General features: G+C 40.3%; 1 protein-coding gene across 1 annotated transcript in view; it reads left to right on the plus strand.

Moving 5' to 3' along the window:
• Nucleotides 1–16,284, plus strand: part of CRYBG1 (crystallin beta-gamma domain containing 1) — a 93,336-nt gene that overhangs the window by 34,969 nt on the left and 42,083 nt on the right. The window lies entirely within an intron of this gene.

Raw genomic sequence — 16,284 nt, forward strand, 5'->3', positions numbered from 1 at the left:
ATGTAATTCAGAATATAATTATCAGCATGATCTTATTCTGTGATGTATTCATTACTTATCTTCTACATATCTGATGAAGAAACAAATGTCTCCTTCATCTCTGCATACTGTTCTCTTTAATCTCCTACTTTTCTTTTTTTTGTTTTGTTTTTAGTGAGGCAATTGGGGTTAAGTGACTTGCCCAGGGTCACACAGCTAGTAAGTGTTAAGTGTCTGAGGTCGGATTTGAACTCAGGTACTCCTGAATCCAGGGCCGGTGCTCTATCACTGTGCCACCTAGCTGCCCCTAATCTCATACTTTAGAAAAAACCAAAAAACTGATTTTATTGCATGGGTCGGCCTATGGGGTGATGTTAGGCTGTGGACCTTTTTTAAATCAGGAAGAGCTTCTGCTTTCTGTGATCTCCTTCACATAATAACCATAACCTACTTTAAGAAAGCTAAGATTCAGGTGAAAAGTCCTATTGAATTTTCCCTGTATTTTGTTTTTCATGGTTTCCTTCTTCACTGTGATGTTTACATGGTCATAATTTTATAAAAGTTATAGAACTGGAGGCGGCTAGGTGGCGCAGTGGATAGAGCACTGGCCCTGGATTCAGGAGGACCTGAGTTCAAATGTGGCCTCAGACACTTGACACTTACTAGCTGTGTGACCCTGGGTAAGTCACTTAACCCTCATTGCCCTGCAAAAAAACAAAAGTTATGGAACTTGGAGTTAATCATTGAATACTTTATGTCGAGAACACATTTTCATACATTTTATTTCACTATGACTTCCAAGCAAATATTCCCCTTCCCAGTCCTCAACCCAAAGAGTGCCTTTCATATAAATCAGATTAAAACCAAACAATAGAGCAGTTGTGACTGATGGCAGGTGCAGTTTTTCACTTTGGTGATTTGCCTTTTGTTAACCAAAAGGAAGGTTGTGAGTAAAGCAAATTTTAAATTATTGAATTACAATCAATTACCCTTTTAGTCACATACTTCCTTAACCACTGCCTTGTCCCACCAAGGTAGAAGCCCATTAAGTCTTTACTATTCTTCACATTCTTATCACACTTGTGTAAGTAGTATTATCTCTGTGAGATGAAGCTTAGGACTTCTAGGTCTTTCTCTGAGTAGGAAATGCCTTTTATTGTTTCTTAATCTGGAGTTTTAGAATCTTATCAACTTTTCCTTAAGGAAATGGTACAGACTAACCCAAAAGTCTTAGTGTGGTTTAAAGTTGTGATAGCTTTAAACTGGTTAGCACGGTGGTGCAGTGTATTATATAGTGTGTGGCCCAAAGTCAGGAAGACTTATCTTCATGAGTTCAAATCTGGCCTCACTGGGCAAATCACTTAACACAGTTTGCCTCAGTTTCCTCATCTGGAGAAGGAAACAGCAAACCACATTATCATCTTTGCCATGTTAAGGGCTAAAATTCTAGCTAGTCTGTCTAAAATATCTAATGAGTGGTCGCCAATAAACTATAAGCTTTAGCAAGAGTTAGACTTTTAAGCATTTATTAAGGAGAATAAGAATTTTGGTAAAGAGAAAGGCCTAGATTCCTATCTATTAAAGGGAGAGCACATTTCTAGCTCCGCTCTCCACCAGAGTCCAGAGGAAAGACCGCGAGACCGAGCGCCAGTCTCTTCCTTCCTCCTCCCACTAGTCCGCGTCACTTCCTGATGCCAAAGAAAAGACTCCTGGTCTTGCCCTCAAAGACCTTCGCTTCATGGGCAGAACTCTTCTACAGTAAGTCTCCAGCAGGTGGCGTTATTCCAATCGTTACAGCCAAGAGAACCCCAAGTGGGGTCACAAAGTGTAAAGCACAACGGAAAACGACTGAACAACAATAGCTTTAAACTGCACTAAGACTTTTGGGACACCTTGTATATCCCACGTGTTGCCCTGGCTTTTCTTTATTTGTACTCTGGGTTGTTTTGCACGACTTTTCTTAATGCAGATCATTTGAAAGGTAAATCCTGTTAGATTTATCTCTGATGAAACTGTTGTGTACTGAGGTGTTAAGAAATGGATTGAAGTAGATGGGAACCAGTGACCATATCGCTCTCATTCATCCTGTGAGAGGAAGCACATGAATGCTCAGTTGAGTTCCTTTGAGGCCATTCATTAGCACATGTAGGTAAAATAAAAGTTGGAACCTTTCTACCCATCGCCTGAGCCATCCTTTGCCTTTTCCTCTCAGCCCTCACTATGTATTTCTCTGTGTTTAACGAAACATAAAACATCAAAGGATCCTGCTTGGTCTTCTTCCTGACGTTTTGAAATCCAGGTCTGGAGTAAAATGATTTGTTTTGTTTCAGGTTAATTCTTGCTAGAATTTTTATACCCTTTACTTTGGGAAGGACCCTTCCATTTAGAAGGGGCCAGGTATGTATGTGCAGGTAGCTCCTGGTGGCTGACTTATTCAGGTTCCTTACTGCAAAGAGAGACTTGGGAGCATCTCCCTTCTCTTCCCTCCTCTGTTGCAATTTCAGATTTACTATTATTAGTAACAATAACAACAACAGAAGCAACTAACACTTATAAACAGCAGTGTTTTAAGATTTGGAAAGCACTTTACATGTATCTCAGTGATTCTGTGAAGAAGGCGCTGTTTATTATCCCCATTTCACAGATGTGGAAACTGAAGCTTAGGTTAAATGACTTGCCCAGGGTCACACAGCTAGTAAATGTCTGGAGCAGTATTTGAATAAACCAGGGTCTTTCTGACTAGTTCCACCACTATTACACCACACTGCCTTCCATACTCTTCTTTTCTCACCCGATGAAGGTCCTGATGCTGCTGGGGAATCTCTATACATGTCTTTCTCTCTCATAGAGCCCCAGTGTGGATCCAGGGCCTGTCTACAATAGGGGCTATAACATGGTGGCAAAGGTAAAGCAAGAGGGAGGATACGCTTCTGTGGTTTATCTGCTTATTACTGTAGCTCTAGACGCATTGCTCATCTGTTCAACATGACTCCCTGATGTGGACAGACAGACCTTGTTGCTTCTCATCCTAGAAACTCTGCTGCAGTCCTTGTATGTCATACACATGTTAGTTTGTATGCTATATTGTTGTTCAGTTACAAGTCTTTGTGACCCCATGGACCACAGCACAACAGGCCCTTCTGTATATCTTCCACCTGAGGAACTCATCTTCTGATTTACTATCTTTTAGCATTTTAATACTATCCATGGGGTTGTCTTGGCCAAGATACTGGAGTGGTTTGCCATTTCCTTCTCCAGTGGATCATCTTTTGTATTCTCTCACTTTTCTTATACATGTCTATGTGTCTCTGCATTTGCATGCATGTATGTGTATGTAGGCATATATACACGTATGTGCACACATATATCAATATATGCATGTGTATGTATACTTGTATGTGTATATGTATACGTATTTAATCTTCCTAGAGATGATAATTTAACTCATTGGAGTTGAGATCACTCCATGTAAGAGTATAGAGAAAATAATAGGAGACAACCCAGGATAGCACCTTGTGGTAGGTGCACTCATAGTTAAAAGGTGTGATGATGCATGATGATCCAGGTGACAAAGATGGCAGCAGTGCCAGATGCTCTAGAGAGGTCCAAATGGATGAGAACTGAGAAAAAGCCATTTGGTTGGCAATTAAGAAATCATTAGTAACTTTGGAGAGGGCAGTTTTAGTTAAAGGATGAGGTCAGAAGCCAGACCACAGAGAAGTTAGGCCTCATGTTGGATGTTTTGCTTGAGCTTGGCTTGGAAGCAATCCTGGAGTTTCTAAGAGACACAGGGCATTCTAGGTACAGGGGGCAGTGTGTTTAAAGGCATGGATTTGAGATAGGATGTCATATGTGCTGTAGGCCAATTTGGTTAGAACTTGGAACATATAAAGGAGGGTAATGTATAATAAGTCTGGAAAGGCTGTTTAGAGCCAGATTAGGTTAAGTCTTTCTTTCTTTCTTTCTTTTTTGTGGGGCAATGAGGGTTAAGTGACTTGCCCAGGGTCACACAGCTAGTTAAGTGTCAAGTGTCTGAGGCTGGATTTGAACTCAGGTCTTCCTGAATCCAGGGCCAATGCTTTATCCTCTACGCCACCTAGCTACCCCTAGAGCCAGATTAGGAAGAGGAGTTTGTATTTTATCTTAGAGGCCATAGGGACTCACTGAAGGTTTGTTAGTAGGGAAGTTACATGGTCCTGGTCTTTTACTTTGTCACCTCTTTGGAAGGAGTAGAAGCATGATAGAGTCTTGAGGTAGAGAGCCCAATTAAGAGGCTACAAGAATAATATAAGAATAATGTGAGATGTGACGGTGAGGGCTTTTGAAGTAAGATGGTGGTCGTGTGAGTAGACAGATTGAGACAGATTTGAGATGTATAAATAGGATCAATAAGACTTAGCCACTGGTTGGATATGGGCATGAAGGAAAATGAAGAATCCAGGGTGACTTTTGAATTTTGTGAATTGGAAATAAGGTGCTCCCCTTAATAGGAATTTGGAAGAGGTGTGGGCTCATGGAGAAAGATAATAAATTTTGTTTTTAATGTGTTAATCATGAGATGTCTGTAGGACATCTCTTTGGAAATATAAAATAAGAAGCTGGACACATACGACTGAAGCACAGAAAAGACATTAGGGCTAGAAATATAGGTGTTGGTGTATAGAGATGATCATCCATCCCGTGGGAGCTGATGGAATCACTGAGAGGTGAGGAGAAATAGAAGAGGGCCAGGGACGGAACCTTGGGCTCCACTCACAGCTAAGAGATAGGGAGGTGGGTGATGATTCATCAAGGAGGCTGAGAGGGAGGGAGTGAACAGATAGGTGGGAGGAGAACCAAGAGGTATCAGCATCTAGAACAATTCAGAGGGAAGACGGTATCCAGGCATGGGGTCATGAACAGGGTCAGATATTGCAGAGAAGTGAAGAAGGAAGAGGACTGGATTGTGATTTTTAAAAAATTATTTGTCTTTACATGCATTTATAATTTGTGCTTCCTACATTCCCCCCAAATGAACAATAGCCGAGCCCCTCACCCCCAAATCAAATCATAATCATTCATAGTCTAGCAAAACAAATTCCCATTATTGACTCTGAAAATGTGTGTGTGTCTCTCCCTGCATTAATTTTATCACCTCTGTGGAATGCTTCACCATTTTTAGTCTTGGACTGAGGCTTTATTATCTCATTGATCAGAGATCTAAAGCCATTCAAAGTTGTTTTTCTCTGTAATGTGATCGTTATCTTATAAATTCTTCTCCTAGTTCTGCTCACTTCACTGCATATGTTCATTGAGGTCTTTTCCATTTCTCCTGAAACCTATTTTGTCATTTCTTTTGGCTCAATAATATTCCATTATATTTATACCATAATTTGCTCAACCATTCCCCAATTGATGGGCACCCCGTGAGTTTCCAGTTCTTTGCTGCCACACACACACCAAAGAGCTGCTGTAAATATTTGTGTGCACATGGGCCAATTTCCTCTTTCTTTGATCTGTGGGTCATTGGCCTAGTACTAGTAACTGTCTCAAAGGTATGCTTGGGCCTAGTTCCAGACTGTTTGCCAGAATATTTGGACCTGTTCATAGTTCCACCAACAGTGTACTAATGTGCCTATTTTCCCAATATTTGTCATTTTCTCCATTTATAATTTTTTAGATTAAGAGTTTTTTTCTTTTTTCTTCTTCTTTTTTCTGGGCAATGAGAGTTAAGTGACTTGCCCAGGGTCACACAGCTAGTAAGTGTCAAGTGCCTGAGGCCCCATTTGAACTCAGGTCCTCCTGAATCCAGGGCCAGTGCTTTATCCACTGCGCCACCTAGCTGCCCCCTTAGATTAAGGATTTTTAACCTTTCTGTCATGGGCCATTTTGGAATGTCTGGTGATTCCTATGGACCACTTCTCAGAATAATATTTTTTTTTCAATTAATTCACCAAGAGACATTAATTATGTCCTGCTGTTTTCAGACATCTCAATAGGCACTAGGTATACAAAAGCAAAAATAAAATAAGTCATGCATGTTCTAAAATAGTTAACATTAAATGTGGTTAGATAAGATTTACACATATGTATGTATTTATGCATGTATGTCAGTAAATAAACACAAACTCACTTGGGGGGTGGGGGTGGCAAACATGTCGGGAGAGATAAGGAGAGCCCTTGGGTGTGATGTGTTTTGAACAGGAATTTGAAGTATAATAGGATTTCTAAGAGAGAGAGGAGGGAATTAATTTCAATCATGAAGAAAGGAAAGAAGTAAGCTTTTATTAAGCACCTACTATATCAGCGTATATAAAAAGTGCTTGAGCACTTTACAAACAGATCTCATTTCATCGTTATCACAACAGCCCGGAGAGGTACTTAGGAGCATTCATCCCCATTATACATACAGCTGAGCAAACTGTGGTGGAGTTTGTTAACTTATCTAGGGTCAAGATTAGTGTCTGAGACTGTATTTGAACTCCAGGCCCAGTGCTCTATCGAATGGCCACCTCATTGCCTCTAAGCGCTATTTTAGAGAATAGAGTCGTGCGACTTCACTTTAAATCTTAGCTCTGACACTCCATCTGTGACTTTGAGAATCACTTTCTTCATATGTAGAATTATCAGGTTGTATTGGATGGCTTCTGGGGTGGTTTTTAAATATCAATATCTGATTCTGTGACCATAGACTGACTTGGTTTGGTCTTTGTTCTATGTTAACTTTGTAGGACGTATTTTTCTGTGTAGGGATGGGCATGATTTACTTCCATTAAACAGTTAAGTCCCTAGAGGATGGCTACTGGTTTATTGCCTTGAAGCATAGGGTAGCCCTGAAGATCTGGAGATGTATTTATAATGTAATAATTCCTTTTGTGTCCCCTCCCCCAAATGTGGGTTTTCACCTATACTTTTCCATTGATATCAGTTCTTCAGACAGACAAGTAACTTTTGAAAAGTTTTGTGTGTTTTTTTAAAACTTGGTTCACAGGGCAGCTAGGTGGTGCAGTGGATAGAGCACTGGCCCTGGAGTCAGGAGTGCCTGAGTTCAAATCTGGCCTCAGACACTTAACACTAGCTGTGTGACCCTGGGCAAGTCACTTAACCCCAATTGCCTCACTAAAAAAATTTAATTTAAAAAAAAAAAAACTTGGTTCAGAAAGAAGAAAAGACACAGAACTTATCACCAAAAGTCCCCGGCACTGTCCCGCAAGTATATTGAGAGCCTGCAGGAAATTAGGCTCAAGCCTAATTCCTAAGTTTATCAAAGTAAAGGGATCACTAAGAGATCTTGACAGTCATTTTGCTGGAGTCACCAAGAAGGTTTTTATCAGTTATGGTGTATTTTAGAATAATATTTTAAAATGCATAAAATATGTAGGGTTACAAAGGAAACCAATTATCTTGAAATATATCAATTAAAAAAAAAGTTTGTGGACCCATCTCTGAATTCTCTGTGATACTGTGTTTCTTTTTCTTTCCCCTTTCCCTTGACCATTGCATTATTCAGATTTGTAATTACCACTCTTTTCAGATGTGACCCAGATTTATATTTCTAACCTTCTAAACTGAAGATGCATATATTACCACCTGCCTATTGCACATTGCCACTTGAATGTCCCCCTTAAGACTACTTCTTCTAACAGCTATTTCTGTCATTGGTACCATTGACCCAATTTCTCATGCTTAAAACATTGGGGTTATAGTTGACTCTTTCTCACCTCATATTCATTCAGTTACAGAATTTTATCTATGTAATATCTATAGCACTCATGTCCTCCTCCTTATTCCAGCACCCTCCATCTTAGAGTTGACTTCATTTCTACCCATCTGGAATATGGCAGTAGGTTCTTAATAGGTCTTCCCACTCCCTGTTCTTTCCTCCCTTTAATCTGTCTTTCATACTGTTCACAGATTAAATTTCTTTGTGCATACATCCAGGGATGTCTCTCCTCTTTTTATTTAAAAAAAATTTTTTTTGGTAAGGCAATTGGGGTTAAGTGACTTGCCCAGGGTCACACAGCTAGTAAGTGTTAAGTGTCTGAGGCCGGATTTGAACTCAGGTCCTCCTGACTCCAGGACCGGTGCTCTATCCACTGTGCCACCTAGCTGCCCCTCTCCTCTTTTTAAAACTCTCCAGTGATTCCCTATTGTCTGTGCAAAAAATTTCAAACTCCTTTGCACAGCATTCAAAGCCCTCAACAGACTGGTGCCATCCTAACTTGTGCAGTTTTATCTTCATCACGTGCTCTGATTGTCAACCAAACTGAACTGTGTGAGATTTAAAATTGGATATTAGATCATAAATCTCCCCTACTTAACCTTTCCCTTAATTTATCTCCCAAACTAGTAAATGGAAGCAGGTTTTGGTTTTCTAGATAGACCTTTTTATTTATAGTTATGATAGTCACAAGGTGATGTTGGTTAGAAGGATAGGAAAGTAGAAACACAATACAAATCGTCTTAAGTCTAAGCTTAGTCTATATTCCTTATAACAACTCACCAAACCGACAAGGCCACCAACCGACAAGGCCACCAACCGACAAGGCCACCTTTGGAGAGAGAGAGTCCGTGCCGCGCCGTCAGGAGTCCCGCCAAGCAGGCAAAAAGGCCTCTCTCCTTTTCTCCACCCCGGAAGTCAAAAAAAAAACCCGGCAGGCAGTCTGACATGCGCAGCAGGCGGACTGTTCATCTCCTCCCCAAAAGGGTGGTCCTTGAAAAACTGGCGTCTTTCAGTTATCCTAACCGACTGTTAAAAACTTTCATATTTTACCACATTTCCCCCCTTTGCTTCCTCAAGAAACGGAATGTTTCCTTGATGGAACAGTAAAAAGAATATAATAACTTTTGCTGACTAATAATATGCGAACAACAATACAGAAAAGGAAGAGAGGAAAGTTTTGTCCAGAGGGGCGATTTTTTTTTTTTTCCTCATGAACCGACGCTTTGACATTAGTCTTGCAAAGGGAGAGCCTCTGCAGAGAGTACATGTTACAGATAGTATATAACAGAAAGGAGATAGTAAAAGCTAATAAAGCAAAACAGTTCATATAAAGTCTCTGAGTTCTCTTGTCTTCTTGAAGTGGTAAGATGTCATCAGGAGGAAACTGGATTCTGGTCTGGAAAACTGGATTCTGGACTCTGGTCTGGAAAGCTGGATTATCTTCTTTAACTGTTTGAATTGCTGTATTTTTAAAACCTTAGCATAGCATTGTCAATGATCAAATTAATAAATTCCATTACATTCCCTCCTTTATATGGTTAGACTTGTAATAGAGGGTTGAGGTAGTTATGCAATGTGTAACACTTTTTACCACCATGTGTCTGGATCAAAGCCAAATTTAGTATGTGTTCATGACACCTGAAAATGTTATGGAAAGGTTATCATACCATATCTCATGGTTCTGAGACAGCCAGTGATTGTGCTAGGCCACAGGTGAATTCAACTGAGTGAGATAAAAAGATAAATAAGTTCAGTTAAATTAGGTTAAGTTAGGAGGGAGAGAGGATGAATACTGGACTGTGCCTAGTAATTGTGCTCTACATAGTCACCATCATAAGCAAACCATGGACTTACGTATACCTGTCTCTCCTTTTGTTGCACATATATTCTCTCCAGGGCCTGCGTCAGAGTTCACAGCAAGTTAGTCTCTGAAATGATAAGTTTCCATATTTCTGAAATCTCATTAATTTCACCAAAGACAATATGATGGTAAAAATGTGTGCTATGCTGCATAACTGAGAATATATTAGTGATATATACAATAATTCCAAACCATACCCAGAGTATAATGACATATAAATAATAAACGAATGTAAATAGCTGATTATATTAGACATTGTTACATAATCTTCTTTTAGACATTATTACATAATCTTCTTTTAGCAAGTAGACCACATCATCTTATACATGAATTCTCTGGTATAACAGTAGCAGATACTTAAAGTGGTGATTAATTCATCAAAAAGAAATAAGACTTCAATTAGCAAGATTCAATATTCAATGTTTTCAGTGAGGTATCAAGCAATTTCTGGTACTTTTTAGTTAAACAGAACAACATACAAGAGAAAGGAGAAAAATAAATAAATAAAACAAAACTCATTAGAACTCATGGTTCTCTCAAAAAGAAAGAGTAAATAAAAAAAAAGAAGAATTCTGGTAGCTTCTGAGGCCCGATAGCCTCACCCACAGCATATACTTAAAATGTCTTTGAATAATCACTTAGTTTACAAAATTTAGTTTTAAAGAAAAGCAAAAGAAACAAAAGTAAAAAAAAAACCAAAGCAAAACCAAAAATAAAAAATAAAAAGCAAAAGATTCGCTAAGCACCCTTTTGTGCTCTTAAAGAACTTAAAGGTGCAGTCAATTCCAGGTCTTTTCAGTGCCTTTCAAAAGTCAAAACAAAAACAAAAAAACCCAAAAATTAATAAAAAAAAAATAGTTGAGGTAGGCCAGAAAACTAGGCCATGTACTTCAGTGCTTTTGCCTGTAGAAGGAAATGCTTGTTAAATTATAAGGTATTTAAGCTGCTAGAGTTTGGGGTATGCCACATTGTTTTAACTGGTTCCCCAATTCTCTGCATGCCAAAGTGGCAGGGGTTTCTGAATTGTCATTGATCTTTCTAATGCTGTCATAATGTTCTTTATGGTAGAAAATGTGGAGTTCTGTAGCATCAGTTTTGTCTGTGCCACTGATTTTCAATAAAGGCTGATTTAATTGATGAACCACAACATTCAGCTGATGCTGCTTAGCAAATGCTACAATTGTATCATTTCCTCCCCACTTTCCAAATTTCTTTAATTCATCAACATATTCTTCAAAAGGGGAGTCATTTACTATAAAAGACTCAAACTCTTGTCTATGGTTAATCATATAAGAAGCAGCTTCTTGTCTGTGTCTGAGATGATTTCTACAGTGACCTTCTAGCTGGTCTGCTAAAGCCCTAAAAAGGCAATTTCCGTCTCCTGATACTTTACGAAGACTGAGTCCCAAAGCATTTAACTGATCAGTGGGATTCTTAAATGGGAACTTCCTGTTTCCTCTGAACTTTCTTTGCTCTTTAACAGTTGCTATCGTTAGGGTTTTTACCTCTTTAGCGTCTACCTCAGGTCTATCTGAAATCTCTTCACCTATGAATGGTGCAGGCTTTATATGAGAGCAATGAATCCATGAGTCTTTTTCACCAATTTTAATGGCAGTAGGAGTTGTCAATAATACCTGAAAAGGTCCTTCCCAGGCAGGTTGAGTTCCACTGGTTCTCTGAAAATTCTTTACATATATTTTATCTCCTGGGTTGAAGTTATGCAATGAAAAGTCTAATGGTCCTGCCTGGACCACAGCTCCTGCCTCATGGAGTTCACGTAGCCTGGTCTGTAATTCCTGTATATAGGAAGCAACAGAAGTATCACCTCCCACCAGTGATGTATAAACTGGGGAAAAAGTTTTAGCTTGGATAGGAGGGTGACCAAAAAGCATTTCATAAGGAGATATATGAAGTTCTCCTCTTGGTCTACTTCGTAGATAGAATAATGCCAATGGTAGAACATCAGGCCATTTCAAATGGGTTTCAGTACATAATTTGCCAATCATACTCTTAAGCTCTTTATTCATACGTTCGACTTGGCCTGAACTTTGTGGATGGTAGGGCGTGTGGAATTTTGGAGTCACTCCCAAGAAAGAGTAGATTTGGGATAAAATCGAATCAGTGAAATGTGTGCCTTTGTCAGAATCGATGCGGGCTGGTGGGCCAAAACGAGGTACTATCTCTTTAAGAAGAATTTTGGCAACAAAGGCAGCTGTGGCTCGGGGGCTGGGAAAGGCCTCCACCCACCGAGTGAGCTGATCAACTATAACAAGGCAAAATTTATAATGTCCTGCTTTTGGCATAGTAATATAATCAATTTGTAAGTGCTCAAAAGGTGTATATGCTAGAGGACGCCCTCCATAAGCTTTGGCCTTAAAAGCATACTGATTATAAGACTGACATGTGGAGCAGCCCGAGCAGATTCGAGATGCTGTATTAGTCACACCTGGTGCTATCCAGGTTCTCTTAATAGAGTCTACAATGCCTTGTGTACCAAAATGGCCTTTTCTGTGAACAGAGAGGCATACCTGGTGGTAGAATTTCCGGGGAAGAAATGGCTTACCTTCCGGAGACACCCAGATGCCATTGATCTGTTTCGCCTTAAATTTCTTTTTCCACTTTTCTACTTCAGAATCGTCATAGGTTAGGTTGGAAGGAATATCCTCAGAAGGTGAAAGGTTAAATACATGTTCAGGAGCTTCTAATGCAGCAAGCTTGGCTGCAGAATCGGCTCGTGCATTTCCCTTTGAAACAGGGTCACTATTCCCTGTGTGGGCAGGGCAATGTACAACGGCTAGGGAAGAAGGCAGTTTTAGGGCATCTAAGAGGTCCTTGATAAGGTCCCCATTGGCAATAGCCTTGCCCGAGGATGTTAGAAAGCCTCGTTGACGCCAAATCATACCAATAAAGTGGCATATGCCAAAGCCATATTTCGAGTCAGTAAAAATGGTGGCACTCTTATCTTTAGCTATATTACAGGCCTGTGTAAGAGCCACAAGTTCAGCAGCCTGTGCACTAAAATGGGAAGGCAGAGAAGCTGCCCAGAGGGTGTCATAATCAGAAACTACAGCAGCTCCAGTAAAACGGGTTCCCTCTCTCATAAATGAGGAACCATCTGTATAGAGGACAAGATCAGGATTTTCTAAAGGTGTATCAAAAAGATCATCACGGGGTTTTTCAGCCATATCAACTAAAGAAGCACAGTCATGCAACGGTTCCCCCGAGAATGGTAAATTAGGGAGTAGTGTTGCTGGATTAAGAACTGTGCAGCGTTTTAAAGTGATATTCTCATTACCTAACAGGGTTATTTCATACTTAGCCAGCCTTTGATCTGAAAAGGCTTGTGTCCTGTGACGTAGTAAGAGAGCCTCCACTTCGTGAGGGCATTGCACAGTTAGAGGGTTACCTAGGACCAAATCAGAGGCTTTTTCTACCAAAAGCGCTGTGGCCGCCACTGCTCTAAGGCAAGGTGGCACTCCAGCCGCTACAGGGTCCAGCTGAATTGAATAGTAGGCTATAGGACGCTGGTTAGGCCCCAGTGACTGAGTCAGGACTCCAGAAGCCACCCCCCTTTGTTCATGCACAAAGAGAGTGAAAGGCTTACTATAATCTGGCAGTCCTAGGGCAGGTGCTGATAACAAGGCCCGTTTTAATTCTTTTATGGCTGAGAGATGCTGGGGATCCAACTGTAAAATGTCTGGAACAGAACTTTTTGTAAGAGCTATGAGGGGTTTAGTAATTTCACCAAAAGAGGGTATCCATTGTCTACAGTACCCAGCTGCTCCCAGAATGGCTCTCAACTGCCTCTTAGTAGTGGGGGCAGAGAGTTGTTGAATGGCCTGGACTCGCTTAGAAGAGACAGAGCGAGTTCCAGCAGCCAAAATAAATCCTAAATATTCTACCTGGGGCAAACACCATTGTACCTTTGTCTTAGAAACCTTGTGTCCTCTCTTGTGCAGCTCCAGCAGTAAGTGACGGCTATCTTCCTGACAAATTTCAGCATTAGGAGAGGCCAAAAGTAAGTCATCAACATATTGTACTAGTGTGGAGGCTTTAAAGGTAATAGAGGCCAGATCCTGCTGTAAAATTTGGGAAAATAATGTGGGACTGTCTACAAATCCCTGTGGGAGTCTAGTCCAGGTCCACTGTCTATTTTTCCAGGTAAAAGCAAATAAATATTGGAAGTCCTCATGTACTGGTATGGAGAAAAAGGCAGAGCAAAGGTCTACCACTGTGAAACATGTAGATTCATAGGGAATTGAGGAAATTATCATAGCCGGATTTGCGACTATAGAATGTCTAGGAATAACATAATTATTAATCGCTCTAAGATCTTGCACAAAGCGATAAACAGGTTTACCATCTGGCCCAGGCTTGGGTTTTTTAACTGGCAAAATGGGAGTATTGCATGGAGAGTGATGACATGGAATAATAATACCCTGGCTTTTCAAAGCCTCAATTATAGGGGTGATCCCTTCTATTGCTTCCCTAGACAATGGATACTGTGGAATGGAGGGGGGTGGTCCCCCCTTAACTTTAAAGGTAACAGGCATGGCAGACTTAAGGAGCCCCACCTCATTAGGGGATGAGGCCCATAAAGACTCAGGAATGTCAGAGGGGATTTTGGATACCTCCCCTGCTGTTCCTTGAGCTTCTGTAAGTAAAATTGGTAATAAATGAACAGTATCCTCTGGCAATTGTAAGGAGACAGCCCCATCTGGAGCACAAGATATGGTTGCTCTAAGCTTGCAAAGGAGATCACGACCTAATAAATTTACAGGGGCATCAGGCATGAGTAAAAATGAATGTTCTACTGTTAAGGGCCCCATAGATACCATGCGAGGATTCAATTTTGCCACTCTCTGGCTCTTTCCTGAGACTCCCACTACATTCAAATATCCTACAGGTCTACACCCAGCATCTGGTTTGCTTACTAATACTGATTTAGAGGCTCCTGTGTCTAGCAGACAATCATAATAAGTCTCCCCCACTTTTAAGGTGACATGTGGTTCATTACTCTGGGGAGGTGAATGGACTGGCACAAGTGCATTCAAAAAATCCGGATCTGGGAATATATGGCTTTCATTATCTATGTTCCATTCCTCCCCAAGACACCATCATTCCTGTGTCCTCTTCTGAGGGGGGTCTTGGTTACCATTATTCTGGTACTGCCTTTCTGTATTCCTCCAAAAAGATCTATTTCTATTTTGATTTCGCCTGTAATTAGAATTAGAATTTCTTCTCCAAGTCCTACATTCTCTCAATTCATGCCCCTCCTTACGACAGTAACAACACACCTTAGTGTCCTTGCTCCGGTATCCACATGGCTGACTAGTAATCGCTGGTGCCAGAATGCTCTGTTTAGGGTGATCTGGATCTTCCTCACGTGAGTCAAAGACATAATTTGCAAGTTCCTTAATTCTATCTACTGAGAGATTTCTCCAGTCTGGACATTGTTTCAGAAAGTATCTGCGTATTTCTGGCAGTGAATTATAAACAAATGTGTTGAGAATGATACAGGAATCTCTTAAATCTACTGGATCCAATCTGGTGTACTGTCTAGCGGCCTCACAAAGTCTATCATAAAATCTGTTTGGTCTTTCATTAGCCTCCTGAGGTAGGTTTAAAAATTTCTGCCAGTTTTCTGGTTTTCTAGAGCAAGATTCCATTCCCTTCAGAAGTGTTTCTCTAGCATCTTTTAATCTTTGGAAATCCCTATCATCATTATAATTCCACTCTGGATCCTTTAGAGGCCATTCCACATCGGCCTTACCTTTCGCAACAAGGGCATTTCCTGCTGAGATAACATCTGTAATCTCAGTTGGGGACAGTAAAGTTTCCAAAAGGCAAGTAACATCAGCCCAACTGGGTTGATATGCATTAAATATAGTCCTTAACTGTGAAATTACAGTGTTAGGATTTTTCTCAAAACTAGGGATGATTGATTTCCATGCGCTCAAGTCACTTGGTCTAAAGGGGCTATATTTTCTGACTTGAATTGGCACTCCCTTCTTACTATGTTCTATAGCTTCCTGCAGAGGGAGTAGTTTCTGCTGATCTGATTCTGAACTTGGATCATCTCTAGTAGAAACAGCCATTTTGAGGTCTCTCTCCATATGTGAGAATTTCATTTCGAGGTCTCTCTCCATATGTGAGAATTTCCCCCATATCATAACAATGATAATAACAAAAACAATGATAATAACAAAAACAAAAAAAAACCAAAAAAAAATAAAATCCTTAGTCGTATGAACTATGGATGTGGTATTAAAAGGTATTTCAATTGCAGGCATAAAATTTCTACTTATATTAAACGTATTTTCCCAAAGATTCTCACGTATACTATTATACAAAAAACTTTTTGCTGCCTGAATGAGGAAAAAACCAATAATGTTATGAAGGACCATTGAGTAAACTATTCCTCTAAGTCGGGATGTTATGCTGTCCCAATACATTCCGATGAGAAAAATCAAAGGGATAGTAGAATATTCGAGCATCTTGCCCTTTAAACTGGGCTGGCTTTTCTGTTTAAAGCAAGACTCTTAGAGGCTTAAAGTCTTTAAGGGAGATTAGACAAAGGGAAAGTCCGTGGGGGGGGGGGGGTAATTTGGAAAATCCACCGAATTGGCCGGCTTATGGCCAAACTAGGGAGGGTGGGAGGGTCCTTAAGGTCCCTTCGGGGTCGCCAAAACTGTGAGATTTAAAATTGGATATTAGATCATAAATCTCCCCTACTTAACCT

Source organism: Dromiciops gliroides, chromosome 4, assembly GCF_019393635.1.
Source record: "Dromiciops gliroides isolate mDroGli1 chromosome 4, mDroGli1.pri, whole genome shotgun sequence".
NCBI classification, from domain to species: domain Eukaryota; kingdom Metazoa; phylum Chordata; class Mammalia; order Microbiotheria; family Microbiotheriidae; genus Dromiciops; species Dromiciops gliroides.